At 39.7% G+C, this 12,411-nt stretch overlaps 1 protein-coding gene across 2 annotated transcripts in view; it reads right to left on the bottom strand.

The window, feature by feature from the left end:
- LOC145685834 (uncharacterized) overlaps positions 1–12,411 on the bottom strand; it is a 220,526-nt gene that overhangs the window by 113,685 nt on the left and 94,430 nt on the right. The window lies entirely within an intron of this gene.

Below are 12,411 nucleotides of genomic sequence, written 5' to 3'. Positions count from 1 at the left end.
TGAACGTCAGACGGCAGCTGCGGAAGATCTGCAACAAACTGGATGTATAAGAGAGGGGAAAGAGAATAACCTTGAGGTACCCCACACATAAGAAAAATAGGATGTGAAATCTGCTCATTTATTGTAACGTATGAGATGCGACATACCAGGAAGTAATAAATAAGGCGAATATAGGTTATCGGAAACTTAAATTTGATGAGCTTGTATATGAGTGCGAAATGTCAAATGTCTTTTCAAGATCAAAGAGGAGAAGACAGGAGGGTTGAATGGAGTTGTAATGATTAGTGGTCAGAGTTGTGAGACGGAGTAGTTGATCGTTGATTGAAAAGGATGGTCGAAAACCGGCTTGGTGTGTAGGTAGTAGTTGGCGGTCAAGTAGGTAAGGATGTAGGCGAGTTACAAGTATTCGTTCGAATATTTTGCGGATTGTAGAGGTTAACTGTATGGGACAATAGGTTGAGACATTCGATGAAGGTTTATTAGGTTTGGAAAACATAAGTGTTTTAGACACTTTCCAGTCAGTAGGAAAAAATCCCGTTCACAGTATAAACGTATATATAAATGCCAAAAGTGTAAATAGTACTATAGGATTTCTTTAATGTGTCTGTAAGTAATAGAGTCGAAGCCAGGTGCAGTGTTTCGTTTACGCTAGATGGCAGATGTAATTTCGGAAAATGTGATAGGACTCGTAAGAACATGGTCGGGAAGTATGTGAGTGACGTTTGGTTGCAAAGATCTAGCGTGAAGATTCTTGTATGCGGTCATTGCTAAAGAAATGAAGGAGAGGTACTGAGGGGGTAATTTAGGCCTGTAGAAATTTCAGGTTGTAACGGGAATGGAGAGTGCATTGGGAATTTGAATGCTCGTAGTGAGTTGGTCTAGCATAGCGTCAAATGATGGTATATCGGTTGGAAGTGGAACAACAGTTAGCATATCCGTTAGTTCCCTTCGGTACTCTATCCAATTAGCTCGGTCAAAATTTGGCCGGGTACAAAGAGCTTCCTGTTGTGGTTTCTTGGTGGTAGGAAAGTGTAAGTCTACTTTGATAGGGTCATGGTCACTACCTATTGAATCAAGAACAGTGTTCTCGAGATACGGCATGATACTAAAAGACGCAATGACTACATCAGGAGTAGTATTCGAAAACGGACAGGTTGCTCTAGGTATACCGAAGATTCCACTATTCGTATGCGAGTTGATAAGATTAGAAAATGCAAATTTCTCAGCATCACTTCTGCTATGGTAGTTGATATCAGCCATAATAATATAATAGCGGAAGGTAGTATCCAGATAAGTGAAGAAGAAACTTGGGATGCGAACATGTGGACGAATATATATGGTAGCTACTGTGATTGGTCTAGGTTTAAAGTAAATAGTAACAATGTTATGTTCCGGAAGAGGTTCAGAAGAGTTATAAATATTGACTCGACTGGGTAGTTGATGTTGGATCCCTATAGTCGTTCCGCCGTTTGCTCGTTGCCCTGGAGGGCCATCGTGGAAGATGAAATCATAACCTGGAAAATAGACAAAGTGCTTCGGTGTTAGGAAAGTCTCATTCAATAGAAAACTATGAACATGATGTTCACGTAAGAAAGCGGTAAGATCTTTCCTGGTAAATAACGACTGGATATTTAGGTAGAGTAACGTTATAATAAGGGTCCTATCCATGATGAAAGATGATTAAACTTGGGTTGTGACGGGATTGATTTCATAATGAACAGTCTGACCGGAATAAGTCGCCTTGACATCAAGATGATATAGCACTTTGGTTGTATGAATGACTTGAGCGACAATGTGGGCTCGCAAGAACGGATCGATATTATGAAGCGTGAGACTGAAAAAACTGATCATATCCTCAACAGTAACTGGCTCACGCAGAGAATTATGCGGAGGCACTTGAGCATAGGGAGTGCGTAGAGGCACAACTAGTTCCAGTTTCGTAGACTCTGTTGGACGTTTGGTCTTGCACTTATAGCTATGAGTAGGGTGCTTTTTGCTACAAATATTACCTTGTGGCGGCACTGTCCCATTAGGACAATCTTTAGTGAGGTGAGTTTGACCACAGTAACCGCACTTAGAATTGTTAGGACAGTTAGCTGTCAGGTGCTGATTACAAATCTCGCACTTTTTACAACGGATCGGGAGTGCTGGAGATGTACGAGAAGGCTCTACCTTATGGCGGCGTTTGAAAATGTAAGCTCCATGTTGTAACAAGTGATCAATGGCTTGTTGTTCGCTTGTCAGAACGCGAACTAAGTAAGTAAGGCATGTATTGTTGCGGTTTTTATTGCTGCAGTGTATGGCCTGGTCACATGCCTTGTGGTGACCAGGTAACCCACAGGGGGAGATAGGGTTTAGAGAGCAGCGTGAAAACACGCTTCACTCTTGTCTATTCTGGCCCGCTGTGGCTCAGTGATAGAGTGTTCACATCTGCTGCTTGGGGTCCCGGGTTCGAACGTTGTGGTAGACAAACACCGTGTGCGTGGGTTTTCTCGGGGTTCTCCCATTTCGTCCCACTTTCTTCACTCCACCATTTCATTCATTACTCATCATCACCGTCTCCTTTAGCCTAGCCGGCATAACCGTGGGACGCAAAACTCAAAGATTTCATTTCGTTTTCATTTTTCTTGTCTATCCTGTGCTAAAAGCTGGCAACGATCTATTTAGTTGTCGGTGCAAGGATAACAACCTACCGGCGGAGGTGAGGCTTCGGCTATCCTCCGAAATAGGCGACAAACTCGTGCCGTTGGATATGGTAGAGTACGTGTGACCTGATCACGTCATCAGTGAGGTAGTTAGTCAGGTAGTCTTTAACTGCCGTACCTACCGGCGGAGGTGTGCCCTCGGGTATCCTCCGAAATGGGCAACTAAGTCCTGGTCTTGGGTCCGGGAGATAAGTTTATGTGGTGCCCGAACACGTATGAAAGATTGGGTAGCTGGTGTGTCCAAGAGTGTGGGCGGATCCAGTGCCCTACTGGGAGGATTATCTAGGTTGTCCCCAAAGAGAGTGCTATGCGTTCTCTTGGGTCAAGGATGGGATACTTAGTGTCCTAACGCATACTTGTACCTCAGGAGTGCTGACGAAGTGAGGCGCTCCTTCGTCCCAGGCTTACACATTCACTGGGTGCAGGAGCTGACGACGCTACCAGGGGAGCCGCCGCTCCCAAATGGCCGTTGTCTTTAAAGGCAGACAGTTTACGTCAGCCATTAGGTATGGTAATGTCTGGTAATGTACGGTCTTACACGTACCATTGGGTTTCGGACAAGTAGCTTGCTACAACGTATACGTGATATCTAAACATGTAAAAGATAGATAGCCCGTATTGTTTGGGCCGGCCTACCAGGGGAGACACGTCTCCCAAATGACAATCTCTGCCTTTGAGCAAACGGTCTACATCAGTCATTGAGTCTGGTAATGTACGGTGTACTTCTACCGTAATTAGAGGAAGTCCCGTATTGCTTGGACGACACTACTGTAGGAGAATGTCAGATTCCAGCCTGCAGGGGAACCAAACGGAGGTGGGGGAGGGGCCAATCCCTGGAATCTGGGTAACAATTCTGATCCTGCTAAAGGGAGGAAACTCTGTGGAATAGGGCCGACACCAAACTCAAATGGTGACTTAACGCGTACCATTGGGTACGGGATGTGATACGGGAGTATCTTGACGTGTGCGTGGTACCTCTACACGACAAGGCGGTTGCCAGTTGAACGATAGAGGTAGGCAGGGCCGGGATTGAACAAGCTCCCTGGGCATTGCCTTGGGCCCGGATTTGGGTTAGACTTTGCCGGTCTGTGGTCATACCGTGGGATTCGGTACCATGCAGAAGCTAATCCAGGAATCTGGGTGAGCGTATGGAGGAGGTGAGCTTGCCTTGAAACGCTCGGGCGCCATGCCTGCAGAGCATGGTAGGACTGACTCGCTAGCAGTCTGCCTCAACCGGTAGGTTAACTGGTAGGCACTCAGGACTTCCGTCTCGCCGTGCAGTGGGCGTATTCCAATCCCTCAGAGAATGGGGGTTACATCGCTTAGGCGAGTCAGAATTTGGGGACAAATTCTCACGGTGCACCTCGTGCACGAGTATACAATAGCGTATAGAGGAACTACGGGCAGGGTGCGATATTTGAGCGGTACCCGTCCACTAAATAGACCGAACGGTCGCGGGCATGCTCCCCATGCATGCAATTAAGCGTGGCATAGTAGACCACTAGCTAACAATGTATTGTTACAGATTCGAATGCATTTTTGAATGCCGACCCCTCCAGCTTTAAGCTCCTCTTCGACATCAGTGTCAGTAATCTCAGGATCGCCACCCTCGATGACCACAGATAATATTGGTCGTGACGATTTGTTTGTAGGTCCGAAATGTTTGCGTTTTTGCCAAAAAATTTCGAATGAGGTCTTGTTACGGACATGACGATGAAAATCTGGATTTCTAGACTTCAGTATGACACCACTATTCGTAAAGCGAATTTCCGCTATCTCCAGGCGGGGAACGTATTTGACAAGATGCTGGAAAATATGCTTCGAATTTTTTAATTTGGTGTCAAATTGGTTAGAAGAAAATTATAAATCGGAGTGGTCGAAGGCTGAGGAGGAGCGGTTGGTGTGCTAACAGAGGGATGCGTGTCCATAACCAAATTCTGTTCGGTCTAAAGAGGAGAGAAGAATATCCTGCTCTTGTATCTGCTGTTTAAAATGTAATAATACCGTACACCGTACCTGTGCGAAAGTGATTTTTTTCTTTCATGGTAAGCATTAAAACAAAGATACGATATCGCTTATCAGTTGATGACTTGATAATGTGCGTCACGAAGACTGAACCAAATATTGCAGCACTAGTAAAATCACACCATGCTCAGTTATCCCATTAGTTTTCAATTTTAATTGTATATCAATATGCAGGTTTTGTTGCATTTGTATTCTTCTGGTATTTCTATATGCATTTTTAATTAGTTTCATACCGTACCTCTTTCATTTAAAATGATTTCTAAATAACTCTGCATCTGTAGAAAATGTTAGTAGACCTGTTTTTGTTGTTCTTAACAGTATGTGTACAACTAAAAAGATACCTATCAGAAAAAATTCTGGTATTAGATTCTAATTATATTTCTCTCTTCCGCTTATCTTCGCGACCCCCAGGTTGAGAAACCCTGCCCCAGACCAATATAGAATTTCATAATATTTCGTTATATTTTATACGTTCATTGTATTTAATATTATAATGTACGAAAATATTAAAAATAATGTTTTATAAGCACTTAGGCATGCCTCACGGCACTCCGTAATAAAATTTAAAAGGAGAGGTCGAGAGGAATGAAGTTAATACCTTTGTCATCATTGGCGAGCAATATAGTGACTAAGCCTCGGATTTAGTCCGCGGCTCAAGGGAGATCGCCAACTCCAGACTACATACGTGCTCCTTTTCAGTTGCGTAACTAGCTTTACTGCGCCCTGGATCCATCGATTATCGATTTACTCATGCCCGCCCCTGCCCCACGCATTTCAGCTGCTGCGTTATATATATAAAATAAAGCCTGTTAAAATAAAGCCTTAAATTGCGTTTCAAGTTTAAATATGGCTAAAAAGTTTCTATCGGAGAACACCCGTACCGTCGAAACTTTAAAGAGTCATTGCAATAAAGCCTAAAATTGCGTTTCTAATTTTCATGGAAAACTCCCGCACCCCCTCCGAAACCTGGCTACACCGCTGGGTTAAATGACAATTTATACGTTAGGTTTCACGTTAGTTAACCTGTTACCCAAAGATTTGAGTTATGCCTTCCATTGGGCATGAGTACTTTTATTACGCCATTCTTTCATTATCGTTAATAATCGATTTTTCAACTTTTGCTTCGATTCACAGAAAGTAATATCTAGAAATGAAATGTAAAATGTTATTGTGCTATCATATGATTTTATACCCTTGTAACACGGTAGTAATTGCACCTGTCTTGCTACTGTTACTCAATTTTGCCTGTTGTTGCTAGCTAGGAAGCTAATAAGACGTAGCTAGGAAGTTGGAAGCGCTCAATCGAATCGTTCTGTACTTCGCCCGCCCTCTCTCGTGGTTCTTTGCCTTGCTTGCTGCTGTGTGTTGTCTTGCCCTCAAGCGACCGAGCAGGATTTTCGAATGTTGTGTTTACCAGTACCGAGAAAAAAAGAAACAGATATCACGAAGAGAACAAAATAAAAAATAATATATATCCTTTAGAGTTAGTATTGGACAGAGAACTAGCTCATGAAAAATTACGCCAGAAGGTACAAAATGTTTCACCCCTACATCTGGTGTGGGTCGGCCGGGAATGTAAGAAAAACTTAAGTCTTCCGCGTCAACCCGGGGCTTTTGGCTACAGTGAGTTCCTGAATTTTTGAAAAATTACCAAAATTTACGTCATACGGTACAAGAAAAAAGTAACGAGTTTTGGTGTAGAAGGATGCACAAAACTAAAAACCGATCAATAAGACAAGATTTTCGGGGGCTTTAGTTCCATAAGACAAGATTTAAAATTCGAAAAAGGACAAAAAATCGAAAAAGGAAAAGGAAAAAGGTCAAAAGTTCCAAGAAAATTTCTTTCGCCGTCTTGTTCCTTTCCATATATCAATCAACAAAACACTTCGTAAGACGAAAAAATTATGGGCCAAATCCCCTTAAGACAAGGTTGTTTGAAAAAAAGAGATAAAAATTATGTCATAAGGTACAAGAAAAAAACTTAAGTGTGTAGTGTTTAAGGATAACGTAATTTAAATAAAAACTTATGACAAGTTGCAAAGTCATATTTATCATTTCTAATCGTGTCTTCCATATTTCCCATGACCTCATGGGCACGTATACTTTGGCCCTATGTTTAAAATGTCAGCTTACTCTTGCTCTCACCAATAATACTGTTACCTAACCAGTGAGTCTCCCTTGATATCTTTCAAAGAGAGTGTGTAGAGAGAAGTTCGCGATGATTTGACTATTTACTGTACAGTATGGTTGGAAGGACAAAACATATTGTACTTAAAATGGCATGACTACTTAAAAATATTACATGTAAAACAGGAACTTGTTCAGAAACAGTCAGACAAGCCTCGGACCAGGTCTGATAACTTGGCACGACCTCATCAAAAAAAAAAAAAGACATTCGATTTGGAACATCGTATATTATTATAAGTCTTTACAGGGCAGGCGCGTTAAAATCCGTAACGAGTGAGCTTGAGAAATACAGTATGGATCTAGTAGGGGTTCAGAAAGTTGCGTGGGAAGCGGTGGCGTCGCCTTGTGGAGTTCCCAAGAACACGTGAACCACCAAATATCGTACACGTTGTTTGGCAATTAAGATATTTAATAATACTTGGAGTATTATTATATTGTCCTTTCGTTTCAACTCTCAGCTTGATTTATTCTTTGCATACATGCATTTTATCATTACACCATGTTCGCAGCAGCAGCAAACATGATACACTGCTCTGTGTGTAATACAGAAGGGAAGCGCAGGCAGCTGGGGGAGGAACTGTGGTCTCGGACGTTCAAATCAAGATTTGAATGAACAGCGTTGACAGCTGTTGTTGACTAATTTCCAGTAATGTGGCGCTTTAAACAGAATCAAACAATGACCTGCAATTTCAAATATAACTCATTCTTTCAATCAGTTGTCTACATTTCTTTTTATCTCAATTACTTGTAATGAAAATAAACTACTAGAACAAACAAAATCACATCTTTCCGGGGTCGTACCGAAGGAAATGGAAGGTTTAGAATCCTTCCCCAGAGATTCTTAAGTTAACGCAGAACAAAATAAATAGGCTACGGTTTTCCTACCTACATAAACTAAATGTTTGTAAGAAAATTATATAGCTTATCAAAACATATTGTACTTAGTAACATTGTTACAATAGTAAAATCCTACCTTCTCTATTGTGAGAATTCGAAGGAAATTTTAAAACTGACTTTTCTATTTTCACTTCCATCTTAAATACATGTAAAGTAGAAAAAGACGGGTACTGTTATTTGCAGTAATGGACACTCATGTCCAAAATGATTGTCGCATATCTATAACTCTCTTCTTGTAAAAATATAATTTGATAATGATTTTGCAGGGTACTTTTAATACTGATACTATATGTACAATCGGGAAATGTATATTTGTGGTAAATTTCATAGGAAAAGAATTATAAATACGAAAATTAGAATGAGTAAACCAAAATGTTGCTAAATGGACAAGGACGATTTATTTTCGTTTTATTGTTCTTGTTTACTGCTCTTTCGACATGAAATTTACAATATATATATATATATATATATATATATATATATATATATATATATATATATATATATATATATATATATATATATATATATATTTGCTGATTATACGCATACTAACGTTGAAAGAAATACTGGGAGAACTCATTATCAAATTATATTCCTACAACAACATATTTATAGATATGCGACAATACTTTTGGACATGAGTGTACGTTCAGCTGTAACACTTCGCTGTAAAAAACGCAGAAAGTTTCTTCTTTGGGGCGAGGGGCGAGACTTCGGAGATTGTACTTTATGCGCAGAAACATTATTCTCTCAGTGTCTTTCAAAGTAGCAAAAGTGAAAACGTGTTGTGTGGTGATTTACTGATTGATTTATGTATATTTGCTAGTATTTATTATTTCTTTTCCATAATTTTCATCAGCTATCTTCTGCTAGAATTTTTGGTATCATATACAGTAGACTGTTTTGATAACCATAGCTTATATCCATACTATACCTCTATTACATCTCTCAATTAAAGTAAATATATGCTGAACTATATATATATATTGTAGATACATGGAAAATAATGTCAAGTTATTATAAGTTATTTATTGGTGAGTGGCATAACTGTAATTTAAATGAAGTCAAGGTTTGGGTTAAGAGCTTACAAAGAAAGATGTGAAATTGTGATATGTTGAAATGGCACGTGTTATTGTTCTTGTTATTATTTGTTTATGTAATCGAGTTACGCATGGTTGTGTTTTGATGTTCATGAAATACTGTCGAGACACTAGCTCGCAATATGGTGTAAATGGAAATTGAGAAAAATTGATGTAAGTCTGAATTTAAGGAAAATGTAATGATAACTACTTTGTTAGCATAAACACAATTTGGATATGGCATAACGTTGAGATTCGCAAAAATTGTCTGTCTGGGAATTCGGTCATGATTCTAACGATCCTCTTTGAGCGTTATATTTTCTCAAAGAGATTATTTCATAGAATCATTTAATTAGCTCCTAGTTAAGTATTATTTCTTTTCTCTTTCTATTTTCCCCGTTCTCGACCTTTTTGATGGATTCAAGATGGTCGACAACTGGGTTGGTTTGTTTAGCTGAAGTACGCTACTTTCTTTGTTAGTCTATGGCCTGCATCGAGTTGGATTTTCTCAATTGCGCGAGATGGCGTAAGTGGCTTAAAATTTGGAGTATTTGTCTTTTTTTTTAGACAGAGTAATTTGTTTGGGAGTATATTCATTAAATAATATATATACTCAATTTATCTTCGTCTCATCATATTAAAGTTTATATTATAATTTTCGTTTAGTTTTCTGTTATGCTGCGCAATTAAGAGCAGCCAGTCAGGGAGCGAGGAGGATTTTTGAGCGCACTTCTTTGTTCTGCCTCACTGTACCGCAAGAAACATGGCCGTTGAAAGGTAGCTCAATAGCGTATCCTCTGCATTAACCGAGGATAAAAATGATATATTGAATGAAACAATGTGATCAGTTACAACTAAGTGACTATAAAAGAAGAATGGTGTATTATAGCGAAAATGCAGGAGTAATATAAGTTGTTCAACTTATAAGCTACATTTCCCGATTCGCTGGCCTGTAATTTCACCAGCCTGGTTTCAACTAAGTGCTCAATGATTTTCAACATTGGAATGTGAGGAACCGTAGAGGTTTATCATAATTCTGTCTGTGGTGTAGAATTTCTCTGCAATGACATCAGAAACTGTTTCCTGTTCAGTTTTGGCTTGACTTCGCTGTTTTTTTAATTATTCATCTGTGGTGTCGTCGGTGTAGACTTTTCTCTACAGTGACTTAGTACCTATGGTCGACTCATGTCTGTTGCTGTTAAAGCTGAGCACAAATACTGCCTCCAGTTCGTCGTCTACTTCTTCTGATGGTCGGCGTCGTAGTAATTCTACGCCCTGGCATGGAGTATGTTGTCGCGTCATGTCGAGTGGCCTGAAGAGACTGCCGGAGATTGGTTGTCGTTCACGTATGCTGCTGTAACTGTGCCCCCTGAAATTGGACAGCTGCGTTAATATCATTCCGCTTGTGGGAATATTGTGAGTAGCTGTTGGACTGACTTTGATCGCCCGTCTCCAGGTAAACTGTTTATATTATTAAGATTTCGACGCAACCGGTCGAAAAAGTAACTTTTATATTGGAACAGTTCAATATCGTCAATATTTAAAATAATTAGTGAAAATTGATACTGTCTCTGTTCGTAAGATTAGTCAGTCAAGTATTATCAATATCGTGTATTTGCTTAATTCTCATTATTCTACGATATCTCAAATGTTATCGAGTACCATGCGTTCTGTATGTAACATGACTGCGTAAACTAAAGGTGAGATCTCCATCCAGTAAGTCGACTCATACGTCGACGCGGTAGTCCGACGTCAATGTCATTCCTCTCTTGCATTAAGCGAAAATAGTTTCTTTAGTCGAGCAGATGTATAAATGTATCATTTACTTTACAGCTAGCTTATGTTTGTCCCATTAGTGGGCACTCCGTATTGTTTATTTTATTTCATAGTTGTGATAACGTAGTAAAGTCGAAAGGTTAGTTAGCGACAGCTAGCTTATGTTCGTCCGTTAGTGAGCACTCCGTATTGTTTGCTATAATCCATAGTTCATGATCTGTAATTCGAATTTGCCACGCAAGGAAAGATTCACATTAATTCTTGAAGTATTTATACATGTCAAAACTTTAGTTAAGAAGCTACGTTAAATCGTCTAGTTGGACGCGTCAAAGACGGTGGGCATTGCTACTGGTATTCACTCCTAGATGTGGAGGTGTCAGGGGTGAAGTTTAGGTCGCTGGTTGGTCTAGTACCTCCTATGAATGTTTCTGCCATATATAATATATGTATTATTACCGCCGCTGTTTAATTGTAAGCCAAGTCGAGGTGTGGCGCCCTCTTAATACAGTTGGTATTCTGTTCGTTGAAGTATCTATCGAAAACAATTCTCACATTTCTGGGATTAAGAGATCAAAGTCTTGTTAATGATATCATGGTGACTAATGTTACTTATTCTGTCATTCACTTACTATCCCATTCATTGACGATCTTTCAGTTAATATCACCTTATACTACCAGGTGCACACATTTAACCTTAGATTCACACAATGTATATGTAGGAACTAGACTTGCCTAAACGTCTCGTGGGTACGATTTGGGGTCTAACACCTTATACTGTCTTAAACCTACAAGGTTTTTCTGCGCCCTAGCTTAACGTATGGCTTCACAGCTTGGATCGCTGCTTCCGGCACATTCTACAATAAACTACCTGTCTTTGAACGACACGCCTTCTGGATAGCTTTTCGTATAGCAGTGCCTAGCCCAACACGTGATTTCTATTTCCGTATCTCATTTCCAACGTTGCAATATCACCTTGAAACACTAAGACTCACCTACTTCCGTAGCCGCTTTCAACCTCATCATCTCCTTTTTTCACACAATGCAATACTTAGCATTACACGCCACACCTTCATGATATGTACACACTACATTATCCCTTCTTTTCACGCTATATCATTACACGCTTCCACCCGATGATTCCTCACTTTTGCTTATCAATGATTACATTGCTCATGTTCATCGTCCTCTCATATTCCCATCACTTCATGCACAGTGATTTCCTCTGTCTACTAACTTGGGTCCCCACCGTCTTTCATCATAGCCAAGAGTCCCCCTAGGCAAGAAGATAACCGCATTCGGCAGCTAACATTTAATCCTTTGTGTTTTTCTATGCTTTGCACCTTACTACATCCTTCACTTCCATCAACAAATAATTACAGACTCATATATTAAAACATATATTTTCTCTATTTGTCTTTATTTCCAAATTTGTCACTTTTCATACATGTTCTAGTTGTTTCCTATTATGTTTCTTATTACGTGTGTCATTTCTGTAACTATCATACATACTGCAAACCTCATTTTCATTAATTTTACTATTTTTTTTCTGCAATTCATAACAACTACATGACTGTATGTATTAACATGTATCATTGTATTTAATGTTTGTCAATTGTGGCCATTCCTTATCTACGCCAAATGTTAGGGAACGCAAAGTTACTTGAGTCCAGCAATTAAATGAATAAAGGTATACTACAGCACTTAGACCATCCCCAGACCTTGAAACCTAAGTCTTCCCA

This window comes from Thermobia domestica, chromosome 5 (assembly GCF_964235325.1).
Source record: "Thermobia domestica chromosome 5, izTheDome1.hap1.1, whole genome shotgun sequence".
NCBI lineage: Eukaryota > Metazoa > Arthropoda > Insecta > Zygentoma > Lepismatidae > Thermobia > Thermobia domestica.
The sequence above is the reverse complement of the archived record's forward strand: the minus strand, read 5'-3'. Positions and strand labels throughout refer to the sequence as shown.